The sequence below is a fragment of the Physeter macrocephalus genome, chromosome 16 (genome assembly GCF_002837175.3).
Source record: "Physeter macrocephalus isolate SW-GA chromosome 16, ASM283717v5, whole genome shotgun sequence".
NCBI lineage: Eukaryota > Metazoa > Chordata > Mammalia > Artiodactyla > Physeteridae > Physeter > Physeter macrocephalus.
In genome coordinates this window covers 58,262,566-58,279,404 of record NC_041229.1, presented here as the reverse complement: position 1 = coordinate 58,279,404, position 16,839 = coordinate 58,262,566, and the positions used below count along the sequence as shown (strand labels likewise).

The 16,839-nt window shown below is 40.4% G+C and overlaps 1 protein-coding gene across 4 annotated transcripts in view; it reads left to right on the top strand.

Annotated features, from left to right (window-relative positions):
* POLD3 (DNA polymerase delta 3, accessory subunit) overlaps positions 1-16,839 on the top strand; it is an 83,895-nt gene that overhangs the window by 775 nt on the left and 66,281 nt on the right. The gene's annotated exons all lie outside the window — the stretch shown is intronic.

The following is a 16,839-nucleotide window of genomic DNA, read 5'->3' as shown; positions in this document are numbered from 1 at the left end:
ACTGGGGTACGAACCCGTGTCCCCTGCATCGGCAGGCGGACTCTCAACCACTGCGCCACCAGGGAAGCCCTAGGATATACTTTTTTCAAGCCCTTGAAGAGAACAATGATGGGAGTTGGAGAGAGGAAAAATGCTGAGCTGAATGGTGGAGCTGAATATCCCAGAGCTAGAAGAGAGTTCGCCTCGCTCATTCATTCATCCACTCATTCATTCATTCATCCACTCATTCATTCATTCATCCATTCATATTCCTACCTGAGCAAATACCCTGTTCCTGGCCCCTGGTAGGGAAGTAAAGGCAAGAAATGGATCAGACCGAGCTTGCAGTCTAAGAGATAGAAGAGATGATGTGGGGCAAAGCAAAAGGGTAAATAAATAATTATACCACCAGGGGCTATGAGCCTGGGCGCTGAGTGTGGAGGGTATGGTAGGAGTGCAGAGTGGGCCAGACTCGCTCAGCTTGCAGAAGCCAGGAAGGGCTTCCAGAGGAAGAATCTGCTCAAGGGAGAAGTAGAAGGTCACCAGGCAGATAAAGGGGGAAACAGCAGACTAGCATACGCACACGTGTGTGACCCAGTCATTCCAATCCCGGGAGACCAATGTTCTGCGTTATAGCTCTTCAGGAAAAGACATCCCAGAGTTTTGGAAATGATTAGACCAGAGTTGCTCAGACCTGAGTCTGTAGACCCCTTGAGGCCAATAGATGTATTTTTAGGAGCCTGAGATGTGTCTCTGAGATCTTCTAAATGTTATATTTCATTTTGGTGAAATCCAGACAAGTTAAAACAAACGTGTTCTGAACTGGTTGAAAGACCACCACCTGCCTTGCTACTTTGGCATTTACTTTGTGTTTGTGATCGCTCTAGTGCCCAATAGTGCTATGTTAATTGTAGCCTGATCAGGAAAATAGGGAGGTGGTGTAAATGATGTTCCTGTGCATAGTGAAAGTCAAATGGGGTCTTGGTGTGCTGTCAAAATGAAGATTTTCCAGGAGTTTGACCAGGGAAGCATGATGGGAGCTGCTGTAGTACACAGTGCGATGGGTGCCAGACTCAAAAGAACTGTGTGTGTCACAGTCAGGTTTCAAATAGCAGTCTAATTTCATCAAAACAACATCTTCTGTCACAATTAAATTGAAGTGTTTATTTGAATTTCGTAGGTTTTATAGTTTTATTTTCCATGTGTCTTGGTTTAGAGTTGTAGAAGGGCTATAAGCATAAGGAATATATATACTGAGCTCTACATTTATAAATACGTAAGTGGTATTAAAGTTAAAATAATTTAAGTCAACTTTGGGGTGAGTCTGTGAGAGTTTTAAACAGGGGCCCATCCATTACTTGAGTTTGAAAAACATTCTGTTAGCTGCTTAGTGAACATTCTCATCCCTAAGAATTTTATTTGAGTCTAATGGGAGTCTTTCCTGCTGCCACCTAAGGTCAAAATGACCTCCAAAAAGATGAACCACAACGTATTATCATGTAGTTCCAAGAAAAGGTGTACAGGACCTCTTGGATGTAACTGCGTCTTCCAGGATTAGGCACATCTGACATTTCCTTTACCATTTTCCGCTGCCCCCAACATGTACCTTCTGCCGCAGCCGTGCTGCGGAGGTTGATACCTTAGCAGTGTTTCCTGAGCAATTTGGGTAAAGTCCTTAACTTCTCCAAGCTTTAGGTCCCTAATCTGTAAAACAGTCAGCCTAATAAAACTTTACGTCTCAGGGCTATTGTGAGGATTAACTGGGCAGGTGCTTGGAATGCAATAATAGTTGTTCTAATAGTCACCATTAATGCTAAACACGTTTCCTCCTTTATCTAATTCAATCTTCCCAACAAGTCTGCATGGAGATGGTTTATCTCAGTCATATAGCTCAAGAAACAGGCTCACAGAGGTGAAGGGAATTTGCTCAGATGGCTGAACTGGGGTTCAAACCTAACTCTCAAACATGCAAATAGCCTCTGCTTGTGACCATTGCCCAAATCACACCCTGCCAGGTTCAAATGGAAATCCTGCCTGCCTTTAAAAAATTCTTGCCAGTGTTAAGTTCTCTTCCTGTGTGCTCATACCTTTAGCTTGGTCTCATGGATTGCAGGAATTTAATCTAATTTTGTATTATACAGGGTCAGTTTACCCAGGACAACCCGCTGGGGTTGGGAGATGGGGACAGATTATTTGGGGTCTGGCAACAATCAAATGTTCTCTGGCTCTGAGCCCCGACCTAGTGAAGTCACCTACACACAGAGCCCCTTCCCAGAAAACCCTCACCACTCCTTTCCCTTGGCTGGGCTCCCAGGGGCTCACTTGGTATTTGTCATACTGAATGGAATTGACTTGAGCCAGGAGACTTGGGCTCCAGCCCCTGCCCTGTGACTACAGTGTTTAATTTGGACAAGTCATTTGAACTGTCTGGGCCTCATACTCTGTATAATGAGGGTAGGGGAATGTCTGTGGGAAATGACTGCTTGATGAAGTCCTACCTAGCTTCAACACTCGATGATTTCTAAAGTTGTAGCTGCAGAATCAACATGAGACCTGTGGCCAGGTTAAGTTTCTTGGAGCAGGGCATTTTCTGTGATAACATTTATCATAGTATATCTTCGTGAATTGTGGCAAGAAGGGGAAAAAATAGATATTGAAAACAAAACTTAGCATAGCCTTGTTTGCCTTCCAGGGAATGCCATATTCATTAGTAGAGAAAAGATTTTATTTGTTTAGAAAAATACCATGATCAGCCTTTTTGGATATGAAAAGTGGGTCTTTCTCCCACACCCCTTGGATAGGGTCTGCTCTGGAAGGGGAGGGCAAAACAAAGAAAGATATAAATTGCACTGTGTAAGAGAATAATGAGAGTTTAGGCATTGTTCATGGACAGCTTGAGAGACTAGAAAGTAAGAAGTTTAAGAGTAGAAAGAGGAGGAGAGAGGGAGAAAGAGCATACAGAAAGATGCAGCCAGTGGGGAAAAAAACCTGTGATAGGGGATGGGTAATAAACCTTTAGGGAAGCAATATTTGACATTCGATTTCTTTCTTGCCTGTGATGTAATTACTGTCTATCACCTGTTAAGTCTTCAGTAATAGCCATGTGTTAGTGCCACTTTGGGAGGAAAAAAGGACAGTGGGGCAGGGGGGTTGGTGGCCAGCATAGGGCAAAGGGGGTCAGCCACAGAGTACAGGAAGGACCAAAGGCAATGGTCAGAAGCAGGATACAGCAGAGCTGCTGAAACAATTCATTGCAACCTGGACTGACTGAGAAGAAGGTAAGACCCCTCTCCAAACCATTGGAGATGTGGAGGAGGGATCTGAATTTCTGCAGTATGTGGCATGAAGAATTGGTACATTTCACTTTTGATTCTTTAACACTTTATTGAGGTATAATTGACATACAATAAACTACACATACTTAAAGTTTGTAATTTGATAAGTTTTGACATATGACATATCTGTTTTGAGATCATCATCACAATAATGAACATTTCCATCACTTTCCAAAATTTCCTCATGCCCCTTGGCAATCTGATGCCTTCATCCATTCCCAGGCAACTACTAATCTGCTCTCTGAAACTATAGATAAGGTTGTATTTTCAATGTCTATTTCTTCTTGAGTGAAGCTTGGCAGTTTGTGCCTTCAAGGAAATCATCCATTTCATCCAAGTTGTTGAATATGTTGACATGAAGTTGTTCATAATATTCTTTTTTTTTTTTTTGCGGTACGCGGGCCTCTCCCTGTTGTGGCCTCTCATGTTGCGGAGCACAGGCTCCGGACGCGCAGGCTCAGCGGCCATGGCTCATGGGCCCAGCCGCTCCGTGGCATGTGGGATCTTCCTGGGCCAGGGTACGAACCCGTGTCCCCTGCATCGGCAGGCGGACTCTCAACCACTGCGCCACCAGGGAAGCCCCATCTAATATTGGTCTTTGGCCACTGTTCCTGACCAGAGTTCCTGAAATCCCTGTAATTTCCTGGGTGATAGGAGTGTCTTTTGTTCTAATGATGTAACTCTGGGTAGGCTCCTGGATGGCTCCTGGATGAGGGCTGGTCACCAGAAAGACCAAGCCATGATTAGAAGCTTGGAATTTTCAGTCCCATCCTCTATTCTCTTGATAAGGGGGAAGGGCTGAAAATGGAGTTAATGATCAGTCATGCCTTTATGATGAAGCCTCTGTAAAATCCCAGAAGTATGGGGTTCGGAGAGCTTCCAGGTTTTTGAACACATGGAGGTGCTGGGAGAGTGGTGCACCCAGAGAGGGCATGGAAATTCCATGCCCTTTCCCACATACCTCATCCTACGCATCTCTTCCATCTGGGTGTTCACCTGTATCCTTTATCATATCCTTTAATAAAATGTTAAATGTAACTAAGTGTTTCCCTGAGTTCTGTGAGCTGCTCTAGCAAATTAATTGAACCTGAGGAGGGGGTCAAGGGAACCTCTGATATACAGCCAGCTGGTTAGAAGCCCAGGTGACAACCTGGGCTTCGGCCTGGCATCTGAAGTGTGTGTGCGGGGCAGGGGGCAGTATTGTGGGACCCTCCTGGTGTTCGAGAATTGCTTGCTGGTGTGGGGGAAAACCTCCACACATTTAGTGACCAGAAATGTCAGAAGTGAAGTGCTGTTCTGTGTGAATAGTAAAGAAAATACAAGAAGAGAAACACAGTAAGGAAGAACTAGGTTTTCTCCTACACAGAAGAGAAACTGCGTTTTTTCTAGTGCAATATAAGAATTGTAAAATAGTATACTTTCATTTCCCTTCTCCTGCCCTTTGTGCTACTGCTGTCCTACATTTTATTTTTACATATGTTGTAAACTCTACCTTGTTCTTTTTGTTAAACAGTTAATTTTCTTTTAAAGAGATGCAAATAATGAGAATTCTTATATATCTTCCCATGCAGATACCCCTCCCTGTGCTCTTCATTCCTCTGTGTAGATTCATATTTTCATCTGGTATTTTCCTTCTTGATGAAAAAATTCCTTTAGCATTTCTTTCAGTGTTTGTCTCCTGGTGATGAATTCTTTCAGTTTTTCTATGTCTGAAGACATCTTTATTTTGATTTTTTAAAATGATGTTTTCACTGGGTATGGAATTCTAGGTTCACAATTTTTTTTCAGTACTTTAAAGATTTTGCTGCACTATATTCTCACTTGAATTGTTTCCAATAAGAAAACTGTTGTCATCCTTATCTTTATTCTTTTGTATATAACTTGGCTTTTTCTCTGCCTGCTTTCAATATTTTCTCTTTATCACTGATTTTGAACAATTAGGGTATGATGCACCTTGTAGTTTTCTCCACGTTTCTTGAGTTTTTTATTTTTAGTTTTGGTAATGATAACTTTTTTGAGATATAATTCACATGTAATAGAAATTCACCTTTTAAAAATTGACATATAGTTGATTTACAATGTTGTGTTAGTTTCAGGTGTACAGCACAAGTGATTCAGATATATATATATATATATTTTCAGATTCTTTTTCCTTATAGGTTATTACAAAATATTGAGTAGAGTTCCCTGTGCTATACAGTAGGTTCTTGTTTGTTATCTATTTTATATATAGTAGTGTATAAAATGTCAGCTAGTATTAAAAGGGAAAATGGGAAAGTTTGCTTCTGAGGTGATTATCCCTCCATTGAACTTTGTGTTCTATGAGTTTACAGTTTCAATCAAATTTGAAAAAAATTCAGCTGTTGTTTTTTTCAAATATTTGTTTCTGTTCTCTTTGTTCTATTCTTTGGAAACTGCTATTACATGTATATTAGACTGATTGAGGTTGTCCCACATCTCACTCATGTTCTTTTCATTATTCTTAACTCATTTTTATCTCTGTATTTCATTTGTATAGTTTATATTGCTATGCCTTTAAATTCACTAATATTTTCTTCTGCTATGTCTAACCTACTGTTACTTCCATCCAGTGTATATGTCATCACAGACATTCGAGGTTTTCATCTCTAAAGATTTTATTTGTGTCTTTTTATATCTTGTGTGGCTCTACTTTCTGAACATATGGAATACAGTCATAACAACTGTTTTAATGTTCTGCTCTGCTAATTCAAACATCTTTGTCGGTTCTGGGTGTTTCAATGGGTTGATATTCTTCTCACCATAAGTCACATTTTCCTGTCTCTTTGCATGCCACTACTGAGCCAAGATCTTCCTGATTGCTTCATCCAATGCCCCATTAAATATGAGTTTTACTAGTCTGGCTGGTGGGAAGAGACACTTCCTGGACAGTACTGGCCACTGTCATCTCTAGTCTGTTCAGATGGTTCTTTCCCTGGCCTGGTAGTTTCCTCACATGCATGTGCTGATCATTACTCAGCTGAAAGACTCAAGTAAGATATTCTGGAGTTCTCTCTGTGTGAAGTTCTCACCTCTCTGTACAGTGCCTTTTGAACTCTAGCCATTCCTCCCTGTTGAAAATTTGAAAAATCACTGCATGTTATAACCAATGAATATATTAATAAGAATATTAATTAACATTTATTGAACAGTTACAATTTCTGAATGAAGAAACTGAGCTTAGGAAAGTTAAGTAATTTATCACAGGTCATTAAAACAGAGGTAATCTCTCTCTAGCACTCACAATTTAAACCATCAAACTGTACTGCCTTACCATATATTTTATGTTATTATTTCCTTATTTTTGTGATGAGTTGCTATTAAATCTAAGGTGTGGTCTATAATCAGTGGCAGTTTAGAATAGAGGAAATTTAAGAATTAAAAAAACTGAAGATAGAGACTAAGGAATGTGAGGTCATATGAATTGCCTGATAACCATAAGTACTGCTAACATTTACCAAGCACTTTTTGCAGTCCAGACATTTGGTTGAATGCTCTGAATACATTACCTATTTTATTCTCACATTCTATTCAGCAAATATTATCTCTATTTTATAGATGAAGAAATTGAGGCTGAGAAAGAGTTAAGTAGGTTGTTGCCTATAATCCTACAGTAAGATGGCAGACCTAGGCTATACCTAGGTCTGTCTGACTGCTAAACCCATGCTATTTACCACTCCACTAAATTGCCTGTTTTTGGAGAATATGGAATGACAAAAAAGATAACACAGGATCTCTGCCCTCTCAGGGTTTATAGTTTAACAGAGGGGATAGGTATTAGTTGCATTATACTGTTCTTTTCGTTAGGACCTTCTTGATTGCAAGTGACAGAATTCCAATTTGACCTAGCATAGTAAAAAGGGAAAAAATGTTCCTAAGTAGTCATGATGAGCAGGGCAAGAAATCAGCTGGGCCCTTAGGAGAACTGGACCCAGAGGCTGGAATCTCCCCAGGACTCTCTCACTCTTTGACCCTTGTTTATTTCTTACCCTCTCCTTCAATAATTTACTATAAAAAATTCCATATACAGAAAAGTTGAAAGATTTGTACATATATATATATCACAACTTAAATTTTACAACTGTTACCATTTTGCTATGTTTAATTTATCACATATCTGTCCATCCATTTCTGTTTTATTTTGCATTTATTTTCTCAGATTAACTTCCCCCCTGATGGCTTAAATCTTCATCTCATACCTTACAGTCTTAATTCTGCAGCTCCAGTTCAAAAACTCTTATGATCAGACTCAAATTCATCTAACTTGGGTTGTGGATCTGCCCCCTGGACTAACTAAAGGGAAGGTATACTGTAATAGGCAGTTCCTGATAGGACTACATGGTGGGCATGGAGGGAGAGGTGGGAAATGGAGGCAAGCAAACAAAACAATATATATGTGATAAGTCCTGTGACCACTGGAACAGCAGGGGAGTGTGAGAATGCAAAGGGAGGTACCTAATCCAGTGGAGGTAGTCAAAACATGGCCTCTTTCAAAGGAGGTGATTCCTGAACTGAGGAAGTTAAAAGACATGGGAAATTAAGCATTGGGAAAAGGTTAGATGCTAAAGAGATCATGGAACTCAAAGTGCAGAGTAGTGAGAGAGTCTGGGGAGGTATAAAGTAAGAAAAGAAAAATAATATGGCCACACAGGTGTGCTCCAGTGTTGAAATACTATATGGTGCAGGCAATAGTGAACTGGCTTTCAAAGCTGATTGTATGCACGTTAGTAGTTTGAAATTGGCCGTTGTACGAGTACTTATACCAAGGAAATCAGCAAATCTACAAATACGGGCTTTCTTTTTTTCTTAGACTAAACATTTATCAGCACCACTGGTCCCAGGCTATAAAGACCTGAAGATGACTATTATATCTTCTCCTGATATTATCTGGTGTAGGCTTAAATATTTCTATTCTAAAAGTTTCTGCTGAAGATTCTGTTTCTGGCCTGTAATTCTTTTCCTTTGATGTTTCATTCATTCATTTCACAAGCCTGCCTACATGGTGCCATGCTTGTGCTGAGTGCTGCAGATAAGTGGGTAGGTGCTGACACCACCAAGAAGTCATGGCACCTGCTGTTAAATATTCTCAGGATCCTAGGGCCAGTGCCCTTATTCCTGTCTGGACTAGGAAGAGCATTTTATCAGGAACTAAAGTAGACAGATTGCTATCAAGAAAGAAAGATTTCTTAGCTTGTGGGATTTTAAAAAAATTATCCATTAACATTAATGGAGTCCTAGCTGGCTCCAGGGTACCTCCTCTCTGGATCCCACAGAAGATTACAGTAGGGGTTGGCCAACTTTCCCAAGTACTCACCAAGTCCACATGTAACCATTCTCCTATTCAAAATTTTCTTTCTCTGCAGTGGTAAGTTTAGACTACCTTCACTATCAACAATTATTTATCAAAGTACTCACTGAACTATGCTAAATGACACTTCCTGCCCTTACGGAGAATCAGGACCTATTTTAAAATATATAAAGAAAAATAAAAACAAAATTAAATAAAAATAGTACTTAGAGAATCATAAGAGTGAAAGGAACTGTTGTGCCTCCATTCTGTGTGTTGTGTTTTCATTTTCTTAATGATGTACTTTGAAGCACAGAAGTTTTAAATTTTGATGCTGTCAAGTTTATTTTTTCTTTGTTGTTTTAGTTTTTAATGTCATATTCAAAAAGTATATATATTGCTTTATACAAGTGCTTTTATTTATTTTTTAATTTTTAAAATTTATTTATTTTTGGCTGTGTTGGGTCTTTGTTGCTGCACGCGGGCTTTCTCTAGTTGCGGCAAGCAGGGGCTACTCTTCATTGAAGTGTGTGGGCTTCTTATTGCGGTGGCTTCTCTTGTTGTGGAACATGGGCTCTAGGCACGTGAGCTTCAGTAGTTGCAGCATGTGGGCTCAGTAGTTGTGGCTCGCGGGCTCTAGAGCACAGGCTCAGTAGTTGTACCACAAGGGCTTAGTTGCTCCGCAGCATGTGGGATATTCCCGGACCAGGGATTGAACCTGTGTCCCCTGCATTGGCAGGCAGATTCTTAACCACTGCAACACCAGGGAAGTCCCTACAATTGCTTTTAAAATCGGTTAATAGAATAAAGGGGAAAAATATGTATTTATTTGTCTTTTATAATTATAAAGGTAATGTAATTACCTTTACTAGGCTCTTTGTTTTTTTGTGTGGATTTGAATTACCATGTGGGTTGAGTTGCTTTCAGGCTGAAGAGTTCCTTTAGCATTTCCTGTAAGGTGGGTCTGCTAGCAAAAAAATTCTCTCAGCTTTTATTGGTCTGGGAATGTCTTTGTTTCACCTTCATTTTTGAAAGATAGTTTCACCGCTGGATGTAATTTTTTTTACTTTCAGCCCTTTGAATATGTCATCCCACTGCCTTCTGGCTCCCACTATTTCATACAAGGAATCAACTGTTAATCTTACTGGGGTTCTCTTGTGTATGACAAGCCTCTTGCGCTTGCTGCTTTCAAAATTCTCTCTTTGTCTTTCAGCATTTTTTCTGTAATATATCTGAGTATGGATCTCTTTGTGTTTATCCTACTTGAACTACATTGAACTACTTGGATGTGTATATCGGTGGTTTTCATCAGATTGGGGATGTTTTCAGCCATTATATCTTCAAATATTTTTTCTTCTCCTTTCTTTCTCTCCTCTTCTCTGGTACTTCCTTTACACAAATGTTAGTGTACTTAATGGTGTCCCACAAGCTCTGTTCATTTTTCCTTATTCTTTTTTTCTGTCTATTCTTTAATTTGCATAATCCCTATCAATCTATCTTCAAGTTTACCAATTCTTCTGCCAGTTCAAATCTACTGTTGAGCCACTCTACTGAATTTTTAATTTTACTTATTGTACTTTTCAACTCCAGAATTTCCATTTGGTTATTTTTAATAATTTCTATCTCTTTGTTAACATTTTCAATTTGATGAGACATTGTCAGTGTATCTTCCTTTGCTTCTTTAAACATGTTTCTTTGAGTTCTTTGAACTCTGAATGCTGAACATTGAATGTATGAAACATAATGGCTGCTTTGAAGTCTTTGTTCAATCTGACATCTATGCCTCCTCATAGGCAGTTTCTGTTGCCTGCTTTAAGGGGAAAAAAAAGTGTATCTGCCACACTTTCCTGTTTCTTTGCATGTCTCATAATTTTTTGTTGAAAACTGGATACTTTAGGTAATATATTGTAGCCACTTTGGATCCTAATTCCCTTCTCTCCTGTCTGAGGCTTGTTTTTGTTGATTTTTGCTTGTTCATTTGTTTAAGAACTTGGCTGCACTATTTTAGTGAAGTCTCTTTCCCCCACAGTGTGAAGCCTCTGATGTCACTCCTCAGATGACACAGCCTTAATTTAAGTATGTGTGCAGTCACCCTGGGTTTACAGTGGTTTTATCAGGGCTCTTTTTGTCTTTCCCTGATTTCTCTGTTAAGCTGTCTACCTCACTGGTATCAAACCAAGATGTTAGGCTCCACTAATTGCTGGCTGATTGCTCTATTGTTCTCATCAATGCCCTGGGGCATAAACTGCCCTTTAGCCTATTTTAACATTAGAGATACACTGCCTCAGATCTCACTTCAAGGAGAATTTGTTGCCCCCATTGCTAGGAGTGCTGCTCCAAGACAACCTCCAGCTGTCAGTTCATTCAGGATTTGCTTCAGCTATCTAGAGACCTACCTTACACAAGGTCTTGTCCTTCCCAGGGCAGCACATGCTAGGTGATGGAGTGAGGCAGGGGTATAAAGGCTTGGCCATTTTGGCCCACCATGGGACAACTCTGATGGGTTATAAATGTTTCAGAGATCTCATGGGTTGGCTGAAGCTTTGTCAGACCTGCATGGCATTTGGGCTTTTCCCTCTGCCCAGTTTTGTTTTGTTTTCCTTTCCCTCCTTTGCACAGATATGGATCCCTGATAAATATTCTGCAGTCTGAACTCCTACAGTTATCAGCATCTGCATCTGGAGAATGCAACCTGTGGAAATTTGTGCCAGGAGGGGTCCAAAAAAACAGGTGGTAAGATGAGATTTTAAAGCTAGATCACTAACCACCTGGCTGGCAATGAGGAGCTAATCACTGGTAATAGGTAGAGCATAAAAGGTTGTGGTCCACTTCTCACTGGTGATGAATTAGGGTGGTAGGTCCATGGAGAGGAATGCACTAGCTGGTGTGATGTACTAAGCATTTGAGAAATATAGGAGAAATGGTAACTATAAGGGTAATAGACTTGAGTGATAATTGCAAAGTCCATGGATATTCTAGAAAAAGATAATAACAAGCTGCAGGCCATTAACAGGCAATGAAAGCCAAGTCAGGAAGCTTACAAAGAGGTTCTCATGTCCTGCAGCAGGAGGGCAGAGAAAGCTGAAGGCCTGGACTGGGACTTAATAAAGTTGTCAAGTTCCAGAGATGGTAAATGACTAACCAAGGCAGGTCTGATATACCAAGGTTAATGGGACTCTGACACTTAGGATGGGGATGTCTGTGTATATTTTGAACTCCCAGACTCCTCTAAATCCTCTGAGCATGCAGAAGTACCCCTCTTCTCCTTTTAAGAGTTAGCACACCCTGCTTGTTTGAAGGCAATGCAGAGAACTCAGACCCTTAAGACAAAGTGTGCCTCCCTCAGGAACTGCCCCCACCTATACCCCTGGCCACTAGGCCTACACTTAGGGTTAAGTCATAGCATAATCCAGCTGGGGATGTGCTGGGCCTATTAAAGGAAGAAAAGGACTATTCACCAAAGGAACTGCAAAGGAACTACAAGGCCCAGCCATCATTTACTCGCATGAGCCAGGGTGTACACATGAGACTGGACTCTGAGGAGGCTTGGTCAAGGGAACCAGGACATAAGACTGGACAGAGGAGAGTCTGATTTAGTAGATAGACAAACTTGCTATTAGGATGGCTCCTGGAAGCATGGGAAAAGTGATGGCTCACATTAAGTGAAGTTAAAATGTCACAAGGGCCAGTGCAGCTGGTGGAGGAAAGGATTAAAAGGTTCAGGGAAGTGGATACACTATGTAAGGCCAGAAGACTCACCAGATAACTATGCTCCAAAGGAACTTTACACCATTTACCAAAGCTACAAGCAATGTGCTGCTAAGAGGGGCACCAGCATTACTGAAAAATTCAGTGGTGGCTCTCCTGCATACACCAGCGCTGGTGGTAGGAGAAACTGTTATAGAACTAGGCACACTAAACAGCAATGAGGATGGTAGAACTGCAAAATGATAGAAGCCAGGTGGCAGTACTTAACCACTGGATTACAGAGGTAACTAGAAACCAGGTAGATACAATTATTCTAATGAGCCATTGAAAGTTATGGCCCCAATTAAAATTTGATGATCCTGAGCCACTTCTCAGACCAGAACCCACTGAATTAAGAAGAGGCTAGGTCCCCAGAAGGAAAAACCCTGTGACATTCTGGCAAGTATACACGGTAATGATTTCCCTCTCAGTCCTCCCACTACTGTGGAAATGAGAATACCAAAATATTTTGGGGAGTGTTGATTATAGGGTCCTGACTTCCAAAATACATTCCTAGCATGCAGCACATAGCACTACAAGTACAGAGTTGGGATGGGACGGTTAATCTACCCTTTCAGTCTGATCATCCAATCTGCAAGTACTATTTGTTACATTACATAAGTACCTAATAAAACTCCACCCAGAATTTCTATTTGGTAGGTCAGTGTTAATTTTCTTATTTGTCTTCACTGCCTCTACCACATTTAATATCTTTTTGAGCCAATTATCGTTTCCTTGCCCTATTAGTAGCCAGCGGGTTTTCCCCCCTCTTTTTAAATAAATGAGGTATATATGGAATTCAAGAGAACTCAGCTCGTTTCCTTTGAGAAGCCTCCTTACCCTTGTACCACCAACCAACAAACCAGTACAATGCACCCAATTTCACTTCAGAACAAAAAGTTGGTACATTACTCAAGTATTGAACCCTTGCTTTGTCATCTTATTAGTTAATTATTCTTACAGTTACGGCTTCCTCAGGAGTTGAAGTGGTATTTTATCTTTCTTCTGGATCTCCGTTGTAGAACTTGGCCCATAATGGGCCCTTAATAAATCTTAATTGACGTTTGATAACTAGATTGGTCCAAAGTATCAAACTCTTTAATGTCAAGGTGCAGTTTTAACCTAAATGTAATAATAATAATAAACCCCAAACTTAGCCTCAGAGTCATCAAAAATCTAACATTTTTGAAAACCCATTTTTAGTTTATTAATCTTAAAAAAAATAAAAAAGTCATGACTCATTTTGTTCATAGCTAGGCAAAATTATAGAATGCTGGAATTGTGAGGAATTTTAGGGATGATGTAGCCTAAAATTCTTGTTTTATACCAGAGGAAACTGAGGACCCAAAGACATAAAGTGACCTGCTGGTGATCTGACCTAGAGTAAGGGGTAGGCAGCTGCTACAGTTTACAAGACTCCAGTTTATAAGGGGTGCCCAAACATCTCTGGGTACCAAAACACTGCAGGAAATTTAACAAGGTAGGAAAATTTGTGTATGTATATGAGAGCCCTTCCGGGGCAGTGAACTCGTTGTTGTGAGACTTTGTTTTTTTTTTTTTTGCGGTGCGCGGGCCTCTCACTGTTGTGGCCTCTCCCGTTGTGGAGCACAGGCTCCAGACGCACAGGCTCAGCGGCCATGGCTCACGGCTGGGATCTTCCCAGACCGGGACACGAACCCTGTGTCCCCTGCATCGGCAGGCGGACTCTCAACCACTGCGCCACCAGGGAAGCCCAGTAGAGAGACTTTGATTAGTAATTTAAGATGAGAATGAATAACAAGGAACTCTCACTCAACAGCTTCCTAAGGAGTCTGGAATGGACAAAGGGCTTTTGTTTTGTGGAATGGAGTAAGCAAATTTGGCTCACAGCTGGATTGCCCTGGAAAATAAGGGTGAGGATTAGCCTACCACCTCCGGTCCTCCCTTCTACCCTTCCTCTATCTGATTGTAGAACAAAAGTTAAAGAAACCTGGTTTGAAGAAAGTGTGCTAGTAGCTCTTAGCCTCCAATCTACCCTTCCAAACCCTGAGCTGGGTGGGGCTCTGCAAACCACATTTCTCCTTTGCCAGCATGGTCCTCTGTTAAACTCTCCCTGCAAGGGGCACTGGAGGAAGACTGGAACACTGCAGGAGGGAAATGGGACTTGTTCCTTTCGGTCTATTTCCTGTTCCTGTCTGTGTCACCCTAGCAAAGGCCATTGACCTTGACAGCAGCAGTTGGTGCCAGTTTCCAGACTTGGGGGTGGTGGGGAGGTGCCCTCTCAGAAAAAGCCTGAACTCCGAACTTCTAGATTTTGATAACCCCATTCTCTTCCCTCTCTATTCCCCCAGGCCTGGGGGAGGTCGCCACTAATGCAATTACTCTCTCTTCTCTGCTTTTTCTCTTCTTTCAGTCCTCTAACGCCCATTTAACTAAGTCTCTATATTAAAATTCTATTAACATGACTAGTGTGAATTTTGTTTTCCTGAAGGGATAAAACTGCTGAAAGCTGCCAGAGCATTAACCTGCTCAGAGTTCCTATAAGTCAATCCAGTCTTGAGTGGGGCTAATTATAGCTACCGTTTATTAAAATACCTGCTATGGGGACTTCCCTGGTGTTCCAGTGGGTAAGACTCCGTGCTCCCAATGCAGGGGGCCCAGGTTTGATCCCTGGTCGGGGAACTAATGCCCACATGCATGCCACAACTAAGAGTTCGCATGCCACAACTAAGAAGTCCGCATGCCACAACGAAGAAGCATGCTGCAGCTATGAGCCTGCACGCCACAACTAAAAGATCCCTCGTGCCACAACTAAGACCTGACACAGCCTAAATAAATAAATAAATATTTAAAATGACTGCTATGTACTCAGCACTTAAATACATGATCTCTTTTAATTCTCACAACTCTAGGGGCTGGGTATCATGCTCATCTTAACAGATGAGAAGACAGAGGCTCAGAGAGGTTTGAGTAAGTTGTTCATGGTTACCCAGCTAGTGAAAGATAGAATTTGGATTCAAACGTAGGTTTTTTGAACTGCCAAACCTATGCTTTTACTCTCTTTTCTTTTAATTTTTTTTAAAGATTTTTTTGATGTGGACCATTTTCGAAGCCTTTATTGAATTTGTTACAATATTGCTTCTGTTTTATGTTTTGATTTTTTTTGGCCATGAGGCATGTGGGATCTTAGCTCCCCAACCAGGGATCAAACCCACACCTCCTACACTGGAAAGAGAAGTTTCAACCACTGGACCTCCAGGGAAGTCCCTCTTTTCTTCTAATTTTTAAACATACTTTTTAAAAAAATCAGAGTAATGCATATACTTTATAGTAGGTCAAACAGTGGAAAAATTAACATATAAAAAGCACATGTTAATAATTTCCCGTTTCTTCCCTCTAATGCTTTCACCACTCCCTTACCACCATCCTCCACCCCACCTCAATCAACCAACATTAACACTGTGTTGTGTAACTTCCCACGACTTTCTTTTTGCTGACACACATATATAAACATAAAAAGTGGGTGCTTTTCTCCTTTTTTTTCTTAACAAAAATAGGGACATGCAATACACATTACTGTGCAACTTGCTTTTTCACTTAACAATATTTCATACTCATTCCTCCTGGTTGGTACAGATAGATTTAACTCATGTTTTTAATAGCTAGATCATATTCCATAATATAACGTAAATGCATAAAAATGTGTTCAGTTATTTCTCTCCTGTTGGACATTCAGGTTACTTCCAGTTTTCTTCTTTTTTCTTTTTTTGCCACTATAAGCAATGTACCCATAAATATTCTTGCACATATATTTTTAGGTACTGATACTTTTACTCTAATAACATAGTCTTACAAGAGATTTCTGGACCAAAGGGTATCTACATTTTAAATTTTAATAGATTCTTCCAGAATATTTTCCAAACAGATTATGGTACAATGTTATACCTCTGTCAGCAATGTGAAATGTGTCCGTTTCCTTACTCTTTAACAAGGGCTGGATGTTCTCAATCTTTTATTTTTTTGTTAGACATATTGTTGAAAAGCTATATTCTGATTTTTTAAATGTGCACTTCCCTGACAAACAGTAGGTTTGAGTATCCTTTCATATGTTTATTGTCCATTTCATTTCGTCTTCTATGAATTGCCTGTTCATATTATTATCATTTGTCTGTTCTTCTCTGTGGGTTGTTTGTCTTATATACATTCCCCACTGCAGCTTAAGTGGTCAGTGAAAGAATCAGGACTACAGTCCTATCTCTCAACTTGCAGTCTGGGAATTTCTCCACTTGGGCCACTTCCTGAAGCATTGTGTGTTTGTGTTGCTGTTGCTGTGTATTTGTTTTACTGTATTTATGCCTCTTCCTTTATAAGTGTAACTAGTTTGTTGAACAAACTGTACTCATACTATTACAGGTAGAATACCTTATTTTTTCCCACCAGTTTCCCTAAAATTCAGTTTACTAAATAGGTCTTTCCTTGCTGCTTGATGAAATC